The following is a 25,873-nucleotide window of genomic DNA, read 5'->3' as shown; positions in this document are numbered from 1 at the left end:
AGCAGGTAGCTAACTCAGATCTTGCGAACCACATGGAATTTTCAGTTTGGTTTTACCACCCCTCCAAAATCTTCCTTACCCTGATTGCATCTTGTTTTCACTACTTCCCAATGTTCAGATCTTGTCATTCCAATCACGTTGACCCATGTCATCTATTACGTACTGAATATTTGTGCCTCCCTATAATTTAAAATATTGGGTGCTACAAATAAAAACTGAAGGAGTAAACTTATTAAACCATTTGAGCCTGTGATTGGTTGGTGTTTTCCTGTCATTTTCAAGAGACCAAGTATGTCTGGGGGTGGGGTGGGGGGGCAGATATCAAAACACTTGTCCAATTTTAAAATGTCACAAACTTGAGCTGGTTTCAAAAAAAAAAAAAAAGTATGTCGAAATCTTAATCTTAATTGATTGTTTTATAAAATGTGGATAATAAAGTACATTTCTGTGAAGAAAATTTCTTAAATTATTGATTTTTTTTCCCTGATTTTAATCTTAAATGCAGAATTACCAGGCATTTTGGAGCATGACGTTTATTATATATTACTAGATCTGTATTTAGAAAATCTCTACCAATTTGTACTCAAAAAACATTGAAATTGCCACTTAAAAAAATCTTTGCTAGTTTGGTATTTGTAACAATTATTTCACTACTTTTTAAATTTCAGTTTTCTATAATTACATGTGATAAATGCTAATAAACATTTATTTTTCAGTACATTTTCTAAACATACTTCAGACCAGTCTTTCCATCTCTTTTCACAAAAAGCTTTCATTAAATTTAGTTGTAATTACGTGAAACTTATGAATGGTTTAGAAATAACTGACAAATTTATTATAATATCTATTTAAGTTTTTATTCAGCACTTTACATTTGTATGCCTTAAAGAGTCTATACATTTATTTGTTTGCTCATAGTGTGTATATTGTATTTTTTTATTCATGCATATCATTCCACCCCAGTTTTAGAAATCATTTAAGATATCTTACATTAATATTTTCAACAAAGATGAAATAAAATATTTTAAAGGAGAAATTATAGAAGTCACAAGTTTCAGTCTAAAGAACCACATGGACAATGCATCACATGTCTTTATGATACACGACATTTCTTAATATGATGTAGTTGTTAAAAAGAAAACCACAGGCCTAAAATGGCATCACTTCGGCTAAGGTCCCAAGTCAATAAACCAAGATTTAAGACCTGCAGTTTCAACTCCCCTGAAATGTAACTTTGAACCAGTCAACATTTTTCTAGAAGAAAATTTCCTGTAGGAAGGAGATCTTGCCTAAAACAATAGATTCTTTGCTAATAATTTCCTTTGTTGCATGCCCTTTTTACCTTTGAAAATCTTCTCTGTAGCCGTTTAGAGCTCCCATCTACTTGCTAGAAGGGATACTGCCTAATTCATGAATTGCGTAATAAAGCCAACTGGATCTTTAAAATTTACTCTTGTTTGTTGTTGTTGTTGTTCTTGAACACAGTATAGTAGACTCAGTGAAGATTCAAGTCCTAGATTATTCAGGAGACTTTTAAACCCACTCTTACTGTGCTCTCTTCTGTAATTTTTAGCAAAATATTTAAATTCTCTAAGATTTTTCCTCATTTATAACATGGGAATAATAAAAGCCATAAACTGTTATTAAGGCATTATAAATCTTTTATGAGGATTAAGTGAAATCAATAATGTAAAATGTTAGAGAAGGAACAATCAATAGAATTTAGCTATTAATAATTGTTATTAGTCTATTTCTCTAAATGTTTTCCTTTGCATTTATTTTTAGAATATGAGCCTCCACCTCTCCCCTTCACATGCTGCCACTTAATCCTACTTAATAATTATAAAGCTCTTACTGCTTGGAGTGAAGTGAAGCTAACTTGCAAACAGGTTTTTATTTCCTGACTCAGTCAAGGGTCTATGCTTTAGCTATAACAAATGCAGTGAATCTTGGACATTTGCTGTAGAGGGATTATAATCTATACTTTTTACCTGAAAATGCATGGAGAAAGTTAAAAGTAACACAGTTTATAATGTCCAGAAGATTAGACTATATCAATCTTCAGAGAAAACTTAAGTATTGCTATGGTGGAGGTCAGAGATTTCTTTTTTTGAGGGGTGGGTGTCATAATGTGAAGACAGCATGTATTTCAACAAGCAATATCCTCAACAACATCCATTCATTCTACAGCACAGCAACAGGTCCCTTAAAACTGCTTCCTAGAAATTCCATCTCTGTAGACTGATATGATGGCAATGGAAAAATCAATAAAAGTAATTCTAAAAGAACCACATAAGACATGTGGTTCATGTATTTTCTTAGTTCCTTGCTGATATAACTTAATTCAGAGCCGTTCTGTCTTCTTTTCCATGTAGTTTCCAACGTTTTATTTTTGTTGAAGTTATATCTAAGTATTATATGTGTATTTTTTAGGTGCCAGTAAAAGTAGAGTGCATAAAGGGATGTCCTTGCCCTTGAGAAACTCACAGTCTAGTAGGGAAGTCAGAACTGTGAAGAGATGATCCCAACACAATGCCTTAAAAGCTATTGGTTATTAACACCATACTTGGCTCACAAAGAGGGAGCAGCTTCTGCCCTCTGGTGCAAATGGATAAGATTTCACAGAGGAGGTGACAGCTGAGCTTCAGTCTTCAAAGATGAGTAAGAGTTTTGTGGGCAGAGGAAAAAGTAGGTCTCCTGGCAAATAGCGGCACTTTACTTACTCTTCTGGAAAAAATACGCTTAGGTTTTTCTTAGAACCTATAAGAATTATATGAAGTTAGCAACATGACATAGATAGGAGCTCTAGAATTTGGTGTGCACCTAGAAAATACAGAAACAAAATTAAGGTGATGTATAGCTTATTTACATGTAATAGAAACAAATCAATGGAAAGATTTCATTGGAATACAGTCTTTAGATGCTTAACAATAATTAATATTTTAAAAAACTTTTTATTGAAATATAATATCCATATAGAAGCCTTCATATATCCTCATAGTACAACTTGATAAATTTTCATTAACTGACCACACTTGTGTAATCAGCACTCAGATCAAGAAACTGAATGTTATCAGTATTTCTGAAATACATTCAGAGTCCTTCTTATTCCACCTTAAAGTCATTATGCATTTCTTCAAGGCTACCATTATCCAGCCTTCTACATTGGTTGTTTTCACATTTATTTTTTTTTTTCACTTGACATAAAGGAAATCAAGCAAGGCATATATATTCTTGTGTGTGGCTTCTTTTGCTCGACATTTGGGTTTTGAAATGGATTTGGATTATGAAGTATAGCAATGGATGGTTTGTTCTCATCATTGTATAGTATTTTTGTTCTATAATTTATTCATCATTTCCACTCTCAATAGGAATTTCTGTAGTTTTAAATTTGGGGCTATTCGGGGTAGTGCTGTCATGAACATTTAGTACTTATTTTCTGGCTAACATATGTATGTGTTCCTGATAGAAATATAGTTAGGAGTGAACTGCTACATCATGCGGTATACATATAATCACATTCATTTGACCTTTTGCTGCAGGTTCAAGCTCAATTTGTGGAAAGGGAGGTAATAAGAGTTTGGACAGAAATAGCCAGGAGATCAGTATTGACTGACACTTCACTCTCCACCTCTAATTCTCTTACTAAATGAAGTAACTATTTCCGTATATTGGATTATCTTCCAAGGGACTACTTAGCCTACAGAAAATCAGTCTGACTGGATCCTTTTACAAATGTGGTTTACGGTATCAGATGGACCCAACATGATAAGCCCAATCTCTCCCCATCCAGTCCACCACTAAGCCAAAAACCATTCTGCTTTGTGTGTGTGTGTGTATATATATATACCCATATATATATATACATATATAAAAAAATATATATACATATATAAAATATGAATCCAGATGTTAAATTATATTCCGATGTGAATTTGGAAATAAACTGTGCACAAAAACAAAAGTAACATGAAATATTTTGAATTTAAACTGAGAAAATGAAGCGCTATATTGCTTTCTTTTAAAATATAATGAAGCATTCTTTTAAAAATGAGGTGATTCATTTGTATGTAGATCATAGACATATTTGTACACAGGATATATTTCTGTAACTGAGCCCTGGAAAAGATTCAGTTTGTGCTTGTTTAAAAAAAGAGAGAAGTAAATGTTTAAACTAACTTTGATAGTCTACAATGTGGTATGTAGCCACATTGGTAAATAACTAGCAAGGTGGTATAAAAGAATAGAAGGGAGGTGAGGGAAGGCTAGGGTGTAGTAAAGCAGAAGGCAAGAAGATGGAGTAGATGGAAAAGTGACACAGAGTCTTAGAAAAACAATGTGTCGTTCGAATAAATAATTATTGCTCACCCACCACATTCAAGATTGTGTATTGGTAGATTTTATTAACAAATAAAAACAACATCTGTTCACAAAAACTGCAAAATCAATTGGGGAAAAAGCCATTGCAGTAAATGGCTTGGACACAAAACAGCATGTGATGTGCTTTATGAGAGGGAGAGGGGCATGTGGGAGGTTCAGTTGGTTAAGCGTCTGCCTTCCACTTAGGTCATGATCCTGGAGTCCTAGGATTGAGTCCCATGGAGGGCTCCCTGCTCAGCATGGAGTCTGCTTGTCCCTCTCCCTCTCCCTCTGTGATCTGTTTCAAATAAGTGGATAATATCTTTAAAAAAGGGGGGAGGGCAAAGTACAATGAGTGCAGAAGGGTAGGAGGTAATAAGAGAATGTTGAGAGCACCTCACTAGCCAGTTTGTAAATATGTTTACAGCAGCTTTGTGGGAAAATGTAAAATTCTGATGGAAGCTATGTCATGAACAGCTGAGACTTAAAATCGAACAGGAGAGGATTTTGCCATTAATTCACAAGACAAGAAATCTTGGTTTAGACTGAGGAGAACATTGTGAAATTTAAAAATATTCCAAAGTATAAATCTGGAATTCAGTCTTAAAACTTTGCCCTACCTCCCAGGTTAAGTATGCTGAAAACCTGAATCCAGCAGAGGAGAAACTGAGGCAAGTGTCATGTTGGCCATAAAATAATCAGAAAAAATGGAATTGATTAATTATCTGTGGCTTTGTGTTGTTGTTTTTTTAAGTATATGAAGTCAATATTTCTAGGACAGTTGTTTTCAAGGTAAATTGATTAAAGGCTGAACAGGAAGATGATGATGATATGAAAGCAGCAGGAATTATATGTCATGGTAATGAAGTAAGAAAATGATTTTTTATGATCACCAATTATTACATTAATGAGGAAATTAATCAAATATGGGAAACATAATTGGAAAACTGATGAGTGAATATGATTGACTATATTACATGGGTAATAAGTTATGACACAGAATAGGAGGTTTTTATATGTTTAGTGTTAGAATCTTATCCTGAATATCTGCCTTTAGGAAGGGAAAATTGGAAAATGATAATTGCTGAGAACTGAATGTTGATTTTCTGAATAATTTCAAAGTTTATTACCGAGGGCTTGAAATATACTGATAAATGCCATTTTCTTTTTGGCACATAAAATGTTGACTTTTTAAAAGATTTTATTTATTTATGAGAGAGAGAGAGAGAGAGAGAGAGAAAGGCAGAGAGAGAAGCAGGCTCCATGCAGGGAGCCTAATGTGGGACTCGATCCTGGGACTCAGGGATCATACCCTGAGCCAAAAGCAGATGCTCAACTTTTGAGCCACCCAGGCATCCCAGAATGTTGACGTTTTTATTGCATTTTAATCAACTTCATCAGAATATAAGTTCTTTTAAAAGAAGGGATGTCAAATTATTATGTCTAGGATCTGGCACAATAGGATGAAAGTGTGATCATCTTGCAAGAAAGATCACTCCACTGAAGACAACTTAATTGAAAATTTGTCATAAGGCCTTGAGGGCATCTTAAAGAATCAAAGGGAAAGAACAAATATTTAGTAATATTTTGTATTTTAGTAATATGCTAGAACCAGGGTCAGGCAAAATTTTAATGTTCTTTTTGTATGTTAACACTGTGTGTCTAAATTTATACTGAATTCTTTTCTCATTCTTTGTAAAACAGCTTTCTTTATCTATTTTGTCCTCCTGGTGAAACATTCTGCTCCAAGTGTTGCAGGACCATCCAGTCTAGGAGAGTTAACGTACAGTTTTTGTAGCACCAATTTGAGTTTGCCCAGGAAGGGGCAACTATATGAATAAATTTAATACAGGTGCCCAATCCTGGGCCAATCAACTGTAGCCCAGAGGGAAGGGGGGGGGGTAGCAACAGGTGGTTCCAACTTGGTGCCTGCCCAAAGAACAAACATTTATAAAGGAAGGAATAATACCTTATTGTGAGTGTGTTAAATGAATAAAAAGAAAGTTGCATTCAGTTTTCCTCTGGTAATTCATTTATTCTACTTGGGCAGACATTTTTAGTATCCAAGCTGTTTTATGAGCAACATAATTAATAAAAGAGCCAAAGTTATTTAGGATTAAAGGAGACCACTAGATTTTTCTTTTATCCTCAAGCTATTTGACTAGAAGAACTAGATGCTTAGATGTTCAAATCACACCCCTTCCACTTGCTAGTTTTACATACTTTGGATATGCTTTTTCCCTCCATAAGACACATATCTGCATCTGTAAAATGGGATTAATAATTGACATTAAGTATCTCTTAGTGTTATTGTATAGATGAAACAAGATATTTCCTGAAAAGTGCTTCACATGATGACTAGAATGCTTTAGTACTGTGTTATCCTTATGACTTTTATTCTTCTCATTAGACAATTGCTTTAGTTTTCTATAGTGCTATGCCAAATTACCACAAACTTAGTGGCTTAAAAACAATGTAAATTATCTTAGAGGAGGTCAGAACTCTGAAACAGGCTTCACTGAGTACAAATGGAACTGTCAGCAGGGCTGTAGTACTGGGGCAACTGGGAGAACATTTCATTGAATTTCCAAGCTTCTAGAAGCCAGCTACCTGCATCCCTCAACTCATGACCCTTTCCTTCATCATCAAACCTAACAATGTTACATCTCCAATTTCTCTCTCACACCCATACACTCCTACCCTCCTTACATAAGGACCTTTGTGATTAAATTGAGTCCACCTAGATAACCCCAGGATAATCTCCCATCTAAAATTCTTAATCACTTTTGCTGTGTAAGTTAGCATATTCACAAGGATTAAGATGTGGATTCATTTTAGGAGGCAATATTTTGCCTACCACAACAATAATGTTCCTTCGACAGTAAGTCTCTATTTTATAAAACTTCCTCTATGAGGATGTCAGTTGGTTCTAAATCAATTTTTGGTCTACAAATTTATTTCCTAACTAAAGAGAATATAGTAATGGAAGAGAAAATACTAACAAAGTCAGATCTACGGAATAAAAAGAATAAAATTATTGATGCTGGCATTAAACTATTATGAAAATATTTCTCATGCATATATTCATGAGTATCTTTTGATATTATGTTAATACATACAAAACAAGTTATAGGCAGGTACACCATGTTGCAGAAAATATTATTCCAAACAAGGTACTTCTCACTTACAAATTGTTCTTTATCATATACCGATGTATGGAATTATATTACCAATGACCTATATATTGCTTTAAGAAGATCAAATTAGTTGATAATATATAAACAACAAAAAAACTATTCTAAGCATATTGTGAACACATATTTTTAATTTTATTTAATTCTGTTAAAATAAATTTAGGTTAAAAGAAAGACTATTTAGAAACCCTTGCTTTTTAGTTCCAGAATTGTTTAGAATATGAGAACAAATCTGCAGCCTCCAGAATGTTTTTCCTTTATATCATTTTATATCACATGTAAAACAATTTTGCTCTTGAGTGAAGAAAACAGAAACTGTCTGGCTCTTTACAACTGAGGCAATGCTTTCTGATTTACTGTTAGATGCAAAGTAAAATTCAAAAGCAAGTTTTTTATTTAAACTGATTAATAAAAAGAAAGTACATAGGTCTAAGATGAGTTGTTAGTTTGGTCTTTTTTCCACTGTTTTATGAGCTGATTCTAAATGCTCATTCAGACTTGGATAAATCATTAATTATTACCCAGAGGATGCCTCCTATTGCAACACAAGTGTCCAGAATTTAGTCTTTCCTGGGCCTCTCAGGTGAGTCAAATTCTGACTGGCTTTAAAGTTTAAGCTTAAAGCTAGTTTGATTTGATTTAATCTTGGATTATGTGAAAGATCATTGATTTTTCTGACTGTGTGACTTTTGTTTTGTTTCCAATTTTGACAGTGCTTTGAGATGGCTTTTCCTCCAAAAGCACTCCATAAAATGAAGTTGTGGTAAAAAAGCCTTGCTTTAAGGTTACCTGGTGATATCCCCACATGACATTTGCTTTAAAAGAATTCTGTGAGAAATAAACAGCCTTGCCAAAAGGAAAATCGCTCTTGAAAAAAGGAAAAAAAAAATCCTGCTACTGAAGATAAGCAAAAAGGATAATGAATGTTATAATCTCCAAAAATTACTGCTCTATTTATCAAAGTTTGTATGTCAGATGAAGGGATAGTAGATTAAAAGAACTCACTTGTTTTTATGCACAAAGATGCCAAATTAAGTCCCCATTTTCTTGTGCTAAAACTTGATTAAGCTGTTCTGGACATACTCCTTTCTGAAGGTTAGAAAGGTAAATAAATAGTAGGTGAAAGGTTATGTTTGATGACCTGACAATTGAAATGAATTAATATACAAACACATCATTTTTTAAATCAACTGATATAAAACATGAGAGCCCATTTCGATTAAGAGGCTAAAGTAAAAAGAAAAAAGAGGCTAAAGGAGAGTATTTAACTGAGGGTTTAATTTCTGAGTAGGCAATTTGATCATGGAGTTAACAAAATATTATAAATCACCCTTTATTAATAATTCCATTCAATTAACAATTTTTGGCAGATACAGTTCTAGGCCCTGGGAATAAACATGTAAAGGAGATTGAGGAGGTCCTCTTCCACATGAACCATAAAATTCATTGGAGAAAATGAATAATAAACAATTAATTTCAAATATAATGATTATGAAAACAGTAGAAAGAAATGCTATGGGGCCACATGGCAAAACAGTCTAATCAATTGTTTCTACTTCATGGCCATTCAGATTTTTTAGTGTGATCTCCCACCATCTCTGAGGGTAGTAAGTAGGATGGTAAATGCTTCCTTTATTCTTTCCTTTTTTTTCCCCCTCCATTTCTTTTATCTATCCAGTCTCCCTTACATAAATATCTATGTAAAGTATGTACTCATCTTTCTCTGTTTGGAATAGGCACATCACAGGGAACACACAGACACAACTCTAAACCTTCACAGGGTTTAAAATAAACAAGGTTATGCAAATATTGAAGAAACAAATATTTGAATGATCAATTAATTAATTGCTGACAACTTATTTGAATGAGAAATACAAGTTGCTATGAGAGAGAAAATTAATTAGTCTGAAGTGATACCTGAAAAATTGTTTTGAGGAGGTGACACTTAAATTGAAATTTTTTCAAGAATAGAAAAGTAAAAGCTTTCCAGGCAGACAGAATAACAGCATATGTGAAGACCTCACCATAGGAAAGAGTTGGAAGAATTGAGAAGGCTGTTATGAAGAGTTCAAATAAGGAAGAGAGTAGGGAGGTGCTTCAAAGACACATGAACCTTTAATAGATGAGGATGCTAAGTACTGAAGAGGCAATTTAATACAGCATTTCATCATATGGTAATAAATGATAAGACTAGAGAGTATAGAAGCTGGAGATGAAGGGAATAAAATGATACTTCAGAAGGCTGATCTGGTGACAGGAAGTAAGAAAGTATTAAGGTTTTTTTGTGCCTATGTACATAGGTTTTTACAGGTTTTCTGATCTGTAAAACAATGTGGAAATGGCATATATGTTTATAGACTTCCATATTATTAGTGTTTTTAGTCTTCACATATTTTTATAGAATTCAGTTTGTCTAGGCAATACCTCAGTATAAACTTGGTGGAAATATCAAGGACCAATACCTGTTGATCCCTGATTGAAAGGTACAGATACTCAATTGTGTTAGTTTATATAGGCTGATAGCTAAATTACAATCATATCACTAAAAAAAAAAAAAATGTGTGTGTCTGTGTGTTTGATTCCCTCTAGAGCACCTCAAGAGAAGGAACTATGCCTCATTTATTTTTGTGACTTCTTAAATATAACTGATATATAGGCCAATAGAACAGAACAGAATGCCCAGAAATCAACTCAAGCACACATAGTCAACCAATGTTTGACAAGGGTGCTAAGAATTCATAATGGGAAAGAGTAGTTTCTTCAATAAATGGTGTTGGAAAACTGGATGTCAACATACCAAAGAATGAAACTGGACCCTGTTCTCATGCCATCAATTCAAAACGGATTAAAGACTTAAATATAAGACCCAAAGCCACAAAAATCCTAGAAGAAAGCATAGGGAAAATTTTTATTGACACTGATCTTCGCAATGATCTATTGGATATGACACCAAAAGCACAGGCAACAAAAGCAAAAACAAGTGGGATCACATCAAACTAAAAAGCTTCTTCACAGCAAAGAAAACATTCAACAAAATGAAAAGGCAACCTATCAGAGAAAAATTGCAAGCCATATATCTGATAATGGGCTAATATCCAAAATAGTCACAGAACTCCTACAAGCTAAAAACAGCAAAACCAAAGATGAAAATGAAAACAGTTTTTTTTTTGTTTTGACATTTTTAAATGTCAGAGAACAATAATAATTTTCATCATTGATGATTAAAATTACTTTGTGCAGTTTCAACTTGCATGACAATTTTTAGGGTCCTGGACTACTATCCAAAGCAAAAAAAAAAAAAAAAAAGCTTTTTTACAGTGGGTTTGCTGCCAGAACACAGGTATTGTGAAAACTGTCGCTAAACCTAAACCAAAATGGGAAAGGAAAAGACTTACATCAACATCGTCATCATTGGCCATGTAGACTCGGCCAAGTCTACCACTACTGGCCATCTGACCTACAAATGTGGTGGAATCGACAAAAGAACTATCAAAAAATTTGAGAAGGAGGCTGCTGAGATGGGAAAAGGCTCCTTCAAGTATGCCTGGGTCTTGGATAAACTGAAAGCTGAACGTGAATGTGGTATCACCATTGATATTTCCCTGTGGAAATTCGAGACCAGCAAGTATTATGTGACAATCATTGATGCCCCAGGACACAGAGACTCTATCAAAAACATGATTACATCTCAGGCTGTGCTGTCCTGATTGTTGCTGCTGGTGTTGGTGAATTTGAACCAGGTATCTCCAAGAATGGGCAGATCCGTGAGCATGCCCTTCTGACTTACACGCTGGGTGTAAAACAACTAATTGTTGGTGTTAACAAAATGGATTCCACTGAGCAACCCTGCAGCCAGAAGAGATAGAAGGAAATAGTTAAGGAAGTCAGCACCTACATTAAGAAATTTGGCTACAGCCCCAATAACAGTAGCATTTGTGCCAATTTCTAGTTGGAATGGTGACAACATGTGGAGCCAAGTGCTAACATGCCTTGGTTCAAGGGATGGAAAGTCACCCATAAAGATGGAAACGCCAGTGGAACCACACTGCTTGAAGCTCTGGATTGCATCCTGCCACCAACTCGTCCAACTGATAAGCCCTTGTGTCTGCCCCTCCAGAATGTCTACAAAATTGGTGGTATTGGTACTGTCCCAATGGGTCGAGTGGAGACTGGTGTTCTTAAACCTGGCATGGTGGTCATCTTTGCTCCGGTCATTGTTACAACTGAAGTGAAGTCTGTTGAAATGCACCATGAAGTTTTGAGTGAGGCTCTTCCTGGGGACAATGTGGGCTTCAATGTCAAGAATGTATCTGTCAAAGATGTTCATTGTGGCAATGTGACTGGTGACAGCAAAAATGACCCACCAATGGAAGCAGCTGGTTTCACGGCTCAGGCGATTATCCTGAACCATCCAGGCCAAATCAGTGCTGGATATGCACCTGTGCTGGATTGTCACACAGCTCACATTGCTTGCAAGCTTGCTGAGCTGAAGAAGAAGATAGATCATCGTTCTAGAAAAAAGCTAGAAGATGGTCCCAAGTTCTTGAAATCTGGGGATGCTGCCATTGTTGATATGGTTCCTGGCAAACCTATGTGTGTTGAGAGCTTCTCTGATTATCCTTCTCTGGGCCATTTTGCTGTTCGTGTCATCAAAGCAGTGGACAAGAAGGCAGCTGGAGCTGGCAAAGTCACCAGGTCTGCCCCGAAAGCTAAGAAAGCTAAAGCTAAATGAATATTATCCCCAATACCATCCACCCCAGTCTTAATCAGTGGCAGAAGAATGGTCTCAGAACAGTTTGTGTCAATTGGACATTTAAGTTTAATAGTAAAAGACTGGTTAATGGTAACAATGCATCATAAAACCTTCAGAAGGAAAGGAGAATGTTTTGTGGACCATTTGTGTTTTTGTCGTGTGTGGCAGTTTTAAATTAATTGTTTCTAAAATCAGTACTTTTAATGTTTTTAATGGAAACAACTTGACAAAAATCTGTCCCAGAATTTTGAGAACCATTAAAACAAAAGTTTCATGAGAAAAAAAAGAAAGAAAAAAAATGCCGATAGATATAATCTATTATTTTGAATTTTCATTTTAGCACCCTAATCTGAGCCATCATCATCTCTCATTTGGACAAATACAGTGATTTCTCCACATTTTCTTTTCCTTTCTAGGCTCCGACCCATCCTCCACAGGGTAGCCAGATTGATACTTGACAAAAAAATAAAAAGCTCATACTACATTTATAACACTGGGACTAAAACCATCCCTCTCCCCTTAAAAATTCCCTTCATTAAAAAAAAAAATTCCCTTCATTTACAAGGATAATAGGATGCTCTCCAGGCTTGGCATAACACAGAATTCGTCCCACATTCCTCATCTCCACCAACAGTGGTCAAAGGGTGCATACACACTAGGACAAGACCACTCCTCCTCACATGTGCATCCAGAGAGAATCTCCCAGACTAAAACCATGAGTCCTCAGGATTCCTCCTCCATTGACATAAGTCAGGGTCAGGAGAGATTCCCAGACTTTTAGCTGCTCTAACACTTAATGGCCTTGCCATGTTTTTCTGCCTTGATTTTACCAGCACTTAGTTTTTAATCAGTCCAACAACCAAAACTGCTGGCTTCAGTGTTATCCCGCAGCTCCTACACACTCTAACCCCTTTCCATTGCTACTTCACTATCACTCTTGAAAACCTTCCATTATACTCTCTCGAGAAAAATCTCCTAGACTCTCAGTCGTTGTTTTGAAGTATCTTCTTGTTATTACAGAAGACACTATTTTACCTGCAGTCTTCTCAACTGATGAAGGGTTTTTTTTTTTTTAAGCTTCTCACAGCCTCAATCTACTTACTCTTAAATTCCATTTCCAAAGTATTCTCCTCTCCTCTCTAAAAATTAGCTTTGAATCCATGTAATCTGAGTCTCTCAGTTGCTACTTCTTATTCTTGTCTCCTACCAAGCCCTAAGTAGACTCTCCTAGTTTTTAACCTTTTTATCTTTGACTGATGAGCTCTTCAACATGACTCTGGTAACTTTTCTCAGTGATTTCACTAGAGCTTATCTTCCTGACACTTGGACATTCAATGTCTTGAATTTCTCTCCTATTGATATCATCCTTCACCCTACCTGGGTCACTCTCAGAAGTGTATGCTAGAATTTGTCATTACCTATAACATCAGACCCTTCATTCTCTTGATATATCCTGTTCTCTGCTCACTACAGTCTTTCTAGCTCATTTCATTGAATATTTTAAGAATCCTTTAAACCCTATTGAAACTTTTCACTTTCCCTCATGCCTTTCATGTTCATTCTTTCCTTTTATCTTTTATCTTTTATTTTAAAGATTTTATTTCTTTATTCATGAGACACACAGAGAGAGGCAAAGACATAGGCAGAGAGAGAAGCAGGCTTCCCGCAGGGATCCTGAAGTGGGACCCATTCCCAGGATCCTAGGATCATGACCTGAGCCAAAGGCATATGCTCAACCACTGAGCCACCCAGGTGCTCCCTATCTTATGTTTCAAATACATTTTCATTAGACTTATTCTTCCTAATGACCTTGATTCTCGGTGAAAACTGCAGGTAGCTTAGCAGAGTTTCCCCTAAATTCCCATGATCTTATCTACCCACCTACCAGGAACTGCACCCATTTCATCTGCTATGTCACTTGTTACTCTTTCCACCCACAATCAGGCTCTCAACATTGGCACTCAATCTCTCTCCCCACCGCTACTCTAAAACATTGCTCCAAATATTGGTGCTTCTTTTTCTAACGTCACATTTTTCCTGTCTATTAGATCTCTTTATACTATCACATGAACTTGTTATTAGTTCCTCCATCTTTATAAAAGGAAACAAATAGGGGATCCCTGGGTGGCGCAGCGGTTTAGCGCCTGCCTTTGGCCCAGGGCGCGATCCTGGAGACCCGGGATCGAGTCCCACGTCAGGCTCCCAGTGCATGGAGCCTGCTTCTCTCTCTGCCTGTGTCTCTGCCTCTCTCTCTCTCTCACTGTGTGCCTATCATAAATAAAAAAAATAAATAAATAAAATAAAATAAAAAAAAATTAAAAGGAAACAAATAAAACAAATATAAACCAAAATTTTCCCTTGATCTTTTCCCATCAGCTACCTTCCCATTTATTTTTTACATCTCTTTGCAGGAAAACTCCTTGTAAATATTATACTTACTCACTGTGTTATTTCAAATGCCTCTCCTTCCATTATTTAAAACACATTCCAATCAGATTTTAAGTCCAATGACTTTACTTCATTGAGATTGTTTTTGTCATGGCCACTGAGGTACTCCATGCCATGAAACCTGACTGTGTTTCCAGTCTTCAATTTACTTGATCCTTCAATCTGCTTTTTATATCTGATTTATGATCCTACTTCCTTTTGGTTTTCGTCTTACATCACTGGTCACTCCTTTCAATTTCCTTTGTTGGTCCCCTCTCCTTTATTCTAGAGTGCCCATGATCTCCTCTTCTTCTCTGAAATCACTCCCTTAGAGATAGATATATTTCATTCCTCGTATAACTTTCAATACCATCTATATGCCATCAGCTCTCAGATTTATAACTACACAAAAGCAATCACTTGAATTTATATATCTACATGATTATTTAATATTTGCCTAAGATATTAATAGATATAATTAACATTTCCCCAGGATGTCTAATACATATCTCAAAATTAACATGTCCAAACCTGAACTCTTGTCGTGCAGGCACTGCCAAACCTCCTTTACACAGTCTAATGCAACTATGTTAATGGAAACTATTTTTTTCAGTTTTCAACCCAAGATCCTAAACTTCTTCCTTTCTCTCATACTCTACATCTAGTTGATACAAAATACTGTTAATTTTAAATTTCCATTAAAAATTGGTCTGCTTCTAACCTCCTTTGCTGGAACTGGATTTCAGGTGGATGGCTACAACTTCCTAATTGTCCTCCCTTCTCCACCTGCTCCTTTGCCAAGCAGTCAATGTAACCTTTTAAAAATGTAAAGCAAATCATTCTACTTCTCTCTTCTAACCTGGCTAATAGATCTCCATGTCAATCAAAGTAAAAGGCTAAGCCTTTCTAATTGCTTACAAAGCTCTACAAGATCTGCCTGCCCTTCCTCTTCTTTTCTTCTCTCATCACATTCTGAGCTATTACCTTGTTACAGCTCCCTCCCACTCTACTCCAGAATGCAGGCTTTTTGGCTTGATCCAGAATGCAACATATATCCTCTCAGCTGAAAGCTTTTGCACTAGCCGGAATGGCCCCACCACCGTCACTCCAATATCCAGACGGCTTTCTCCCAACCCAGTTTCAAGTCTTTATTCAGATTTTGTGTTCTCAATGAGGCTTATCTTGAACACTTTTTTTTATCCTGAACATTCTATTTAAAAATTTTACTCATTTCCCTTACCAGCTTTTTTAACTCTTCATATAACTTAGTATAGCACCTGGCTCACGGTATATATATATATTTAATTGGAGTTTAATTGGCAATATATAGCATAACACCCAGTGCTCATCCTGCCCTCCTCAGTGCCCATCACCGAGTCACCCCAAACCCCCACCCAATTCCCCTTCCACTACCCCTTGTTCATTTCCCAGAGTTAGGTGTCTCTCATGTTTTGTCACCCTCACTGATATTTTCACTCGTTTTCTATCCTTTCCCTTTATTCCCTTTCACTAATTTTATATTCCCCAAATGAATGAGACCATATAATGTTTGTCCTTCTCCAATTGACTTATTTCACTCAGCATAATACCCTCCAGGTCTCTCCACATCGAAGCAAATGGTGAGTATTTGTCGTTTCTAATAGCTGAGTAATATTCCATTGTATACATAAACCACAACTTCTTTATCCACTCTTCTTTCGTTGGACACCGAGGCTCCTTCCACAGTTTGGCTATCGTGGCCATTGCTGCTATAAACATCGGGGTGCAGGTGTCCCGGCGTTTCACTGCATCTGTATCTTTGGGGTAAATCCCCAACAGTGCAATTCCTGGGTCGTAGGGCAGATCTATTTTTAACTCTTTGAGGAACCTCCACACAATTTTCCAGAGTGGCTGCACCAGTTCACATTCCCACCAACCGTGCAGGAGTGTTCCCCTTTCTCCGCATCCTCTCCAACACTTGTTGTTTCCTGTCTTGTTAATGTTCCCCATTCTCACTGGTGTGAGGTGGTATCTCATTGTGGTTTTGATTTGTATTTCCCTGATGGCAAGTGATGCAGAGCATTTCCTCATGTGCTTGTTGGCCATGTCTATGTATTTCTCTGTGAAATTTCTGTTCATGTCTTTTGCCCATTTCATGATTGGATTGTTTGTTTCTTTGCTGTTGAGTTTATAAGTTCTTTATAGATCTTGGATACTAGCCTTTTATCTGATACGTCATTTGCAAATATCTTCTCCCATTCTGTAGGTTGTCTTTTAGTTTTGTTGACTGTTTCTTTTGCTGTGCAAAAGCTTCCTATCTTGATGAAGTCCCAATAGTTCATTTTTGCTTTTGTTTCTCTTTCCTTCATAGATGTATCTTGCAAGAAGTTGCTGTGGCCAAATTCCTAAAGGATGTTGCCTGTGTTCTCCTCTAGGATTTTGATGGAATCTTGTCTCACATTTAGATCTTTCATCCATTTTGAGTTTATCTTTGTGTATGGTGTAAGAGAATGGTCTAGTTTCATTCTTCTGCACGTGGCTGTCCAATTTTCCCAGCACCATTTATTGAAGAGACTGTCTTTTTGCCAGTGGATAGTCTTTCCTGCTTTGTCGAATATTAGTTGACCATCAAGTTGAGGGTCCACTTCTGGATTCTCTATTCTGTTCCATTGATCTATGTGTCTGTTTTTGTGCCAGTACCACACTGTCTTGATGACCATAGCCTTGTAGTACAACCTGTAATCTGGCACTGTGATGCCCCCAGCCATGGTTTTCTTTTTTAATATTCCCCTGGCTATTTGGGGTCTTTTCTGATTCCACACAAATTTTAAGATGATTTGTTCCAACTCTCTGAAGAAAGTCCATGGTATTTTGGTAGAGATTGCATTAAACATGTAAATTGCCCTGGGTAACATTGACATTTTCACAACATTAATTCTGCCAATCCATGAGCATGGAATATTTTTCCATGTCTTTGTGTCCTCTTCAATTTCATTCAGAAGTGTTCTGTAGTTTTTAGGGTATAGATCCTTTACCTCTTTGGTTAGGTTTATTCCTAGGTATCTTATGCTTTTGGGTGCAATTGTAGATGGGATTGATTCTTTAATTTCTCTTTCTTCAGTCTCATTGTTAGTGTATAGAAATGCCACTGACTTCTGGGCATTGATTTTGTATCCTGCCACACTACCGAATTGCTGTATGAGTTCTAGAAATCTTGGGGTGGAGTCTTTTGGGCTTTCTATGTACAGTATCATGTCATTTGCAAAGAGAGAGAGTTTGACTTCTTCTTTGCCAATTTGAATGCTTTTATTTATTTTTGTTGCCTGATTGCTGAGGCTAGGACTTCCAGTACTATATTGAATAGCAGTGGTGAGAGTGGACATCCCTGTTGTGTTCCTGATCTTAGGGGAAAAGCTCCCAGTGTTTCCCCATTGAGAATGATATTTGCTGTGGGCTTTTCGTAGATGTCTTTTAAGATGTTGAGGAATGTTCCCTCTATCCCTACACTCTGAGGAGTTTTGATCAGGAATGGATGCTGTATTTTGTCAAATGCTTTCTCTGCATCTATTGAGAGGATCATAAGGTTCTTGTTTTTTCTCTTGCTGATATGATCAATCACATTGATTGCTTTATGAGTGTTGAACCAGCCTTGCATCCTGGGAATAAATCCCACTTGGTCATGGTGAGTCATCTTCTTAATGTATTGTTGGATCCTATTGGCTAGTATCTTGCTGAGAATTTTTGCATCCATGTTGCTCAGGGATATTGGTCTGTAATTCTCCTTTTGGTGGGGTCTTTGTCTGGTTTTGGAATTAAGGTGATGCTGGCCTCATAGAACGAGTTCGGAAGTACTCCATCTCTTTCTATCTTTCCAAACAGCTTTAGTAGAATAGGTATGGCTTCTTCTTTAAACGTTTGATAGAATTCTCCTGGGAAGCCATCTGGCCCTGGACTTTTGTGCTTGGGAGGTTTTTGATGACTGCTTCAATTTCCTCCCGGTTATCGGCCTGTTCAGGTTTTCTATTTCTTCCTATTTCAGTTTTGGTAGTTTGTGGTATCCGGAAATGCATCTATTTCATCTAGATTGCCTCATTCATTGGCGTAAAACTGCTCATAATAAGTTTTTAAGATTCTTTGTATTTTCTTGGTATTGGTGGTGATCTCTCTCATTCATGATTTTATTAATTTGAGTCTTTTCTCTCTTCTTTTTAATAAGGCTGGCTAATGGTTTTGAGAACCAACTCCTGCTTTTGTTAATCTGTTCCACAGTTCTGGTCTCTATTTCATTGAGTTCTGCTCGAATCTTTATTAACTCTCTTCTTCTGCTGGGTGTAGTTGGATCTATTTGCTGTTTTTTCTCCAGATCCTTTAGGTGCAAGGTTAGCTTTTGTATTTGAGTTCTTTCCAGTTTTTGGATGGATGCTTGTGTTGCGACGTATTTCTCCCTCAGGAGCTCAATAAATATTTTAATAAAAGAACTAAAGACCATTCAAAAGTTTCCCAAAATTTGGGGGAAAATCAAATGCCTTATCATGATCTTAAAGCATCTGCCTAGATTTCCAAACTGAACTGACACTCTATCTGCCTAACTTGCTTGGTTTCAGTTACTCTATCTTCAGTTCCTTGAACACGCCAATTCTTTTTCACCTTAGAACCTTTGTACCAGCTATTCCTTTTTCCAGGTCATTATTTTCTTGAGATATTTCATAGTGTACTCCCTATTTTTCTGATGTCAGCTCAAGGGTCATGTTTTTAATGGTTTCCCTTAACTGTTCCCTAATTGTTTTCCTAATGACCTTGATTCTCTGTGAAAACTGCAGGTAGCTTAGCAGTTTCCCCTAAATTCCTATGATCTTATCTACCCACCTACCAGGATCCGCACCCACTTAATCTGCTATATCACTTGTTAACATCCTAATGTTAAACATCTGTGTTTTTCTATATCATAAGATCATATTCTTCATTTCTTTGTGGTTCATTTTTTATTATCCATTGTTTCTCCTCTCTAAAAGAATGTAAATTCAATTATATTAACACATGGTCTACTTGTTTAAAGATGAAGACCCTCACTGAGCACAGTTTCTGGCAAATCATGTGGCCCCAATAGATGTTAGCTTTTAGTTTATAAAAAGACAAACAAAACAGAACATTTTGGGAAAGCAGCCATTGTGTGACCTCCTATGGTTGCACCTCCCAGGCTTGCCCAGCTAGAGCCTTGGGCCTGGAATACTTCTACTGAGAGATAAAAGCCCTCATTGCCTGTGAAGGGCTTATTTCCATATGTGGGAATAACTTATCTTGTTTCAGACTCAATGCATATTCTTTTGTTCTGCTTAAGTGTGTGCATCATAGGACACATGGCCAACTCCAAAACTATCCAGACCCTGTGGAGAGAGAATAGGATCCTCCTTCTAGAGCACTAGAAGAGTGTTGTGCAGGCTAATTGCCCTACATCAGCTGTTGGGAGGATATGACTGACCATGGAATACTGTTGCTCATTACTGAAGCTAATTTTGCTCTATCTTTTCTCTATGTGAGTAAAGCACTGCTTCATCTAGTACTTGGTTGTGTTGTGTTTTCTTGGTGACTCTGATACCAAGATGCAATGGGCAAAAGTGTTTTAACGTCTGTTCCTGATGGTTGGCATAATGATGATCTTTGCTATTCTCCATGTAAATGGAGTTCTACCCTAGCACTGGTAACCAGTATATACTATGTTTGAAGAATGGAATAAAATACAAAGTGTGACTCATAAATTAATGACACTAGTTTGAAGGTAGTAAAGGATAAGTTTAAGGGTGCAGCTACATGGTCAGAATGTTTGGATTTCAGTTCCAGTTTTGCCATGTACTTATTGTAAAGTGACCGTGCATCCGAGTTTTCTGGGACAGTCTGATTATGTTTGCTGAACTCATTTTTCTACTTTCAATATTAAAAAAAAAAAAAAAGATTTTATTTATTTGACACAGAGAGAGAGAGAGAGAGAGAGCACAGGCAGGAGGATCCAGAGAGGGAGAAGCAGACTCCCTGCTGAACAGGGAGCCCAATGTGGAGCTCGATCTCAGGATCCCAGGATCATGACCTGAGCTGAAGGTAGACACTTCATCCACTGAGCCATCTAGGCACCCCTGTACTTTCACTCTTAAAGGTGTCCTGGGTTGGAAAGAAAATAGTATGTCCCTCCAATCCAAAGTAAGCTTTTCTTCTTGGGACAAACCTTTCTTGTTCCAGTTCTTTCACTTGGAAGTAAGAACAAAAGTGATACATAGCTCCTATAGATGTTGAGAAGATTAAATAACCATGTATATATATGTACATATATGTAAAGCATATAGTTTTTTTTGTGTTTACTAAACACACATACAATATGAAAGTCATAGAGCTTGGACTAATCAATATATTATTCAAATATATATCACTGACATATTTTGCTGTAAAATTCCCTTCATCAGCCCATATTTATATTAAATATAAACTTTGTAGAAATATAGTAATTTAAACAACAAAGCATCATCTAACAAGACAAGTGCCTAATCATTCCTTTTATAAAAGGACAAAACACATTGTACATTTACACTGGACATTCAATAGTATACTTCCCAATGACTACCTACTTCCTTGTGGGTAGAGACACCAGGAAATAAACTATTAAAGCATTCTCCATAACATTATCAATCAGAAAGGGTATAGGTTTTTCTCTGAATATAGGGTATATGTCAGTAGTAAAAATTAGGTCAGATATACAAAAAGGCATTTAAATTCCCATTGTAGGAAATATATTTGTTGCATAACCTTAGTTTATTCTTTTTATTACTCAAAAAAATCCCTTCCTTATTAAAACTTGTTTTGTGACCTTTTTAATTCTTATAATTTAACTTTTAATTTTTATTTTCTAACAAAATTACAAGATTTCTTTTACTTAGTATATTTATTTAAATCACATAATTGGAATTATCATTCTACATCAAGAATATAGAAAAAAAAGAAAACGTTACTGTTCATTCAACAGCGAAGGTTATGAGCTAAAAATTCTGAACATCTAAAATAGAACACAATTAATTTTAATAAGCTAAAGTGCAACAGTAAGGCAAAAAGACAAGATATGTGATAAGCAGCTGTGGGACCTAAAGGTCATCACTAAACATGATTCTCATTTACCCTTTTACTTTTAGTGTCAGGATCTTGTTCTGGCAACATAAGCCCCTGAGACTTCTCAAGCCGCCCCTCTATATTGAGCTACCTTGCTAATTTAAAAGCCTTAGTGATTATGCTCTGTTATGATATTAATGGAAAGGTCAATGAATTCATGAAAATATCTTTTTTTTTTTTTTTTTTTGCTTTTATGACATTCTGAACCTTTTCTGCTTTTACAATTTTCAACAAGAAACTGATCATCTGGGTCATTTTGCATAATAAATGAACATAAGCAGTCATCGTTTGTGATAATATCACTTTCCCTGTCACATCCTGAATGCACAGAATGAGGATCTCTGGATTGTTTGATACATTTTCTTGTTTTTAATAAAAACAATAACTTTCATGGGAAAAGAAGAAAGTGTTTTTAATAAGACAAGCTACAATTTAGAAGCTGAAAAGGTTAAAAACTACCTTCAAAATCTTATATTAAGTCTTGACATAGTGACTGTTAATACCTTTCAGAATGCTTTTAAACAGTGTTTTACATTGAAATTGTCTGTGTGTGGTGTCGAGTAAAATAACAGAAACAAAGACCAGAGAGGCTTAAGGTAATAGAGTAAAGGAATGGAAATATTGCATAACATAAAAAGGAAAATAATATGAAATACTATTTCTGGCATAGATCCAATTCTGTAAGCCATAATCATACTTATATTTTCCCATCTACTACACTCATATATTAAAAAGAAGGATTTTAATATTTTTCTCATTGTGTGACAAGAGACATATCTTTCACATTGAGCCAGGACAAACTTTCTTTTAGAGATGGATCATATAAAACAGTGGAACCCTGCTTCCCCATTTGTGCTAATACAATAAGAAAACAACATTTTGGAGAAGGTATTGATGTGGATATCTTGTGATTTTTGGTGTGGGTGCTAATTGTTGCTTTAAATGGAGTTTGTAAACAAAAACAATTTTGAGGACTTGGCCTGCACTTGAATAATAGATGAGCTTTTCATTTCATTTTATGTATATACAAAGCCAAACTAAACTGTATTCTAGCAAGTTTTATTTATTTTTAGTTTTTTAAAGATTTTTATTTATTTATTCATGAGAGACACAGAGAGAGAGAAGGAGAGAGAGAGAGAGAGGCAGAGACACAGGCAGAGGGAGAAGCAGGCTCCATGCAGGGAGCCTGACGTGGGACTGGATCCTGGGTCTCCACGATCATGCCCTGGGCTGAAGGCAGTGCTAAACCACTAAGCCATCAGGGCTGCCCACTGGCAAGTTTTAATAGTATCTAAGGACAAATTCTGGCTAAATATTTTTGATGGCCCATGTTTAAAGAGTCCAAGATTTTTAGACACGTTACCATTTTAATCAGCAAAGGATCACTGTATAATTTACCATGTTTCATAATATGTTAATTCCACAGCCCTGGACACAGATAATCTGATTAGAGTTTATAGCCTGAATTTATACTGTTTGAGTGCTCAGAAATCACTACAGCAGTCTGGTGGTGATCAAGTGGAAAGGGCAGATCAGAATCAATTGAAAATTAAATCTGGAAGAACCCACAATCAGGCATCAGATCAGCCCCACATATTTAGTTCCAAAACCACGAATACAAGCTCAGTATGTACACCCCGCCCCCCACACCAGAATAAAGCACCATGAGTGAGACAAAAAGAGTACCTGGAGAAAATAAGGAAACACAGATCAGAAGCCTGCTCAAGATTCTAAGAAGCCACAAATAAACTTACATGAATAAAAAAGAAAATAGAAATAAAATGCTGTACAATTTTAAAAAAATGATAGGAAACTACTTTCAACTCTTTGATAATTAAAATCTATATAAAAAGCTAAATTTCTAGAACAAAATAATTGTAACTAAAACTGATCTAGATAGATATGTAAAATCTATCACTAGATTTTATGAAAGAAATTGAAAAGATAAGCTACAGTGGCCAAACAATATTTGTAAATCACATATCTAGTAAAGAATCAATAACTACAGTATATAAAGAAATTCTATAAGTAAAACAAAATAAATGTAAAACTAAATAAAAACGTAAAAACATAAATAAAAAACTGATAAAAATGATCAAAACCATGAAGACCTCAGAAAAGAAGAAACCTGAATTATTTATGGTTATAATTTCATAATTTACATATGGCAATGCATTTACATTTACACTGATGATCAAGGAAATGCAAATTGAATCCGCAGTGAGAAATTATTTACATATACAAGTCTAGAAAACATAAAGGCTGATAATATCAAGTTTTGGAGAAAAAAGAAGCAATGGAAACACCTATGAAGGGCTTCCTGCTGTACAATTTGGTGTAATCATTTTAAAAATAATTGGGTTGGCATGTACTTGCACATGTACCTTAAGAATAGGGATAAAATAATTGAAATATTCTAATATTCACAAGGAGAATGAAGAAATAAATTGCAAAACATTAACTTATCCTACAAAATATTATTCTACAAATACAGTTTAGAAGAGTGGTAAAATGAATCACTCTCAGTTATATGGAACATCAAGTCAATAGATACCATAATTATAAGGTTGAGGAATAAAGAAATTTTTTGAGAAAACATAGGACTTCATTGCATTTACATGTTTTCAAGTTAACAAAATGGCACAATATATTATTTGAGGATACAAACACATACAGCAAGTCTATGAAAAAAAGCAAAAGGATGCTGTATGAATGGTTTAAAAGGAAGATTTCCTGTGAGAAGGAAGAGAATAGAATGGGCTTGAACGGAGTTTAAAGAGAATAGCATTTGTCTTTTAAATGGAATCTTGGGTCAATACATGGGTGTTTCTTATATCTTTTTATTATACAACTGTAATGTTTTTTTGAAATACTATGTATCTGCAATGAAAACTATGCTGAAGTTATTAGTTGTAAAGCACATGATCTTTTAATGCAAGTCCACACATAGCCTAATGTTGTTAGACACACATGGGCAATGTGTCTCAATATATGTTACCTTGTAGAATTGTAAAATTAAAAAGGAATAGTTTGTAGATTTGATTCACTTGTGATGCCATGAATCCTTTTCATACCAGAATGTAATTTATTACATAATTTATTAATTAATTTTAAGTACCTACTGACACATTCATTTTAAAGAACATGAAATGTTTTGTTCAATTTTTATAGACCTTTCAATTTTTTATTTTTAAAATTAAAACAAATTTTTGATTCCAGTGTAATTAATGTACAGTGGACATTATGACCATTGTATGACCATTAAAAATAAGTTGAAAATTATCTCATAGATTCTAAAGTAAAGATATTTAAAAGTTTTTTAGGATTAGACACACATATCCATTAAACACATGTCAAAGGAATTCATAAGAAATTCTTTCCATGATTTACAATTTCAATTATTGTATATCTAAGCAAATGACAAAATTTAAATTACATATAACTATTACAACACAAAAGTGATTTTCCACAAAGAGATATTTATTTTTTAAATTAGATCTGATTCTCTTGCATAACTTCTAACTAAAAATGATACAGAAATGGGGCAAATATAATGGGAGGCAGGGTATATGGGAAATGTTTGATTTCTTTTAGGTCAACTTGAATTTCAAAGAGAGAATATCTTTAACTTCCGATCACATCAAAGTTATGTCTTAAGAGAAAAAATTTGCAGAGCAATACCATAATTGTGGTCTAAGTCAATAAAACTCTCAAAGTTGCCAACACGATATTCAAGATCTTCCTGAATTTATGATAAATACTAAATTTTATATCTGATACCCTCCCTGTTCATTTTATTTCACCTGCCACATTTTTAAACACAAAAATCAATATGAGTTACTATCTCCTACTTATGCAAAAATTTACAACAAATAAATAGAGAATATTAGTACTGGCAGTTTACCTAATGAGATGCTGCTTCAAATGTGCAAGCTCGGCAAATGACTTGTAAAGTGTCACTGGAAATTAAAAGTAACAACATTTTGTGAAAAGTTGCAGCGACCAATCTGAA

The 25,873-nt window shown here is 35.4% G+C and overlaps 1 protein-coding gene and 1 pseudogene across 8 annotated transcripts in view; one reads left to right on the top strand and one right to left on the bottom strand.

Annotated features, from left to right (window-relative positions):
- LOC144287924 (uncharacterized) overlaps positions 1–25,873 on the bottom strand; it is a 398,850-nt gene that overhangs the window by 164,801 nt on the left and 208,176 nt on the right. The window lies entirely within an intron of this gene.
- Positions 10,865–12,495, top strand: LOC144287537 (elongation factor 1-alpha 1 pseudogene; annotated as a pseudogene).

Source organism: Canis aureus, chromosome 17, assembly GCF_053574225.1.
Source record: "Canis aureus isolate CA01 chromosome 17, VMU_Caureus_v.1.0, whole genome shotgun sequence".
NCBI lineage: Eukaryota > Metazoa > Chordata > Mammalia > Carnivora > Canidae > Canis > Canis aureus.
The sequence above is the reverse complement of the archived record's forward strand: the minus strand, read 5'-3'. Positions and strand labels throughout refer to the sequence as shown.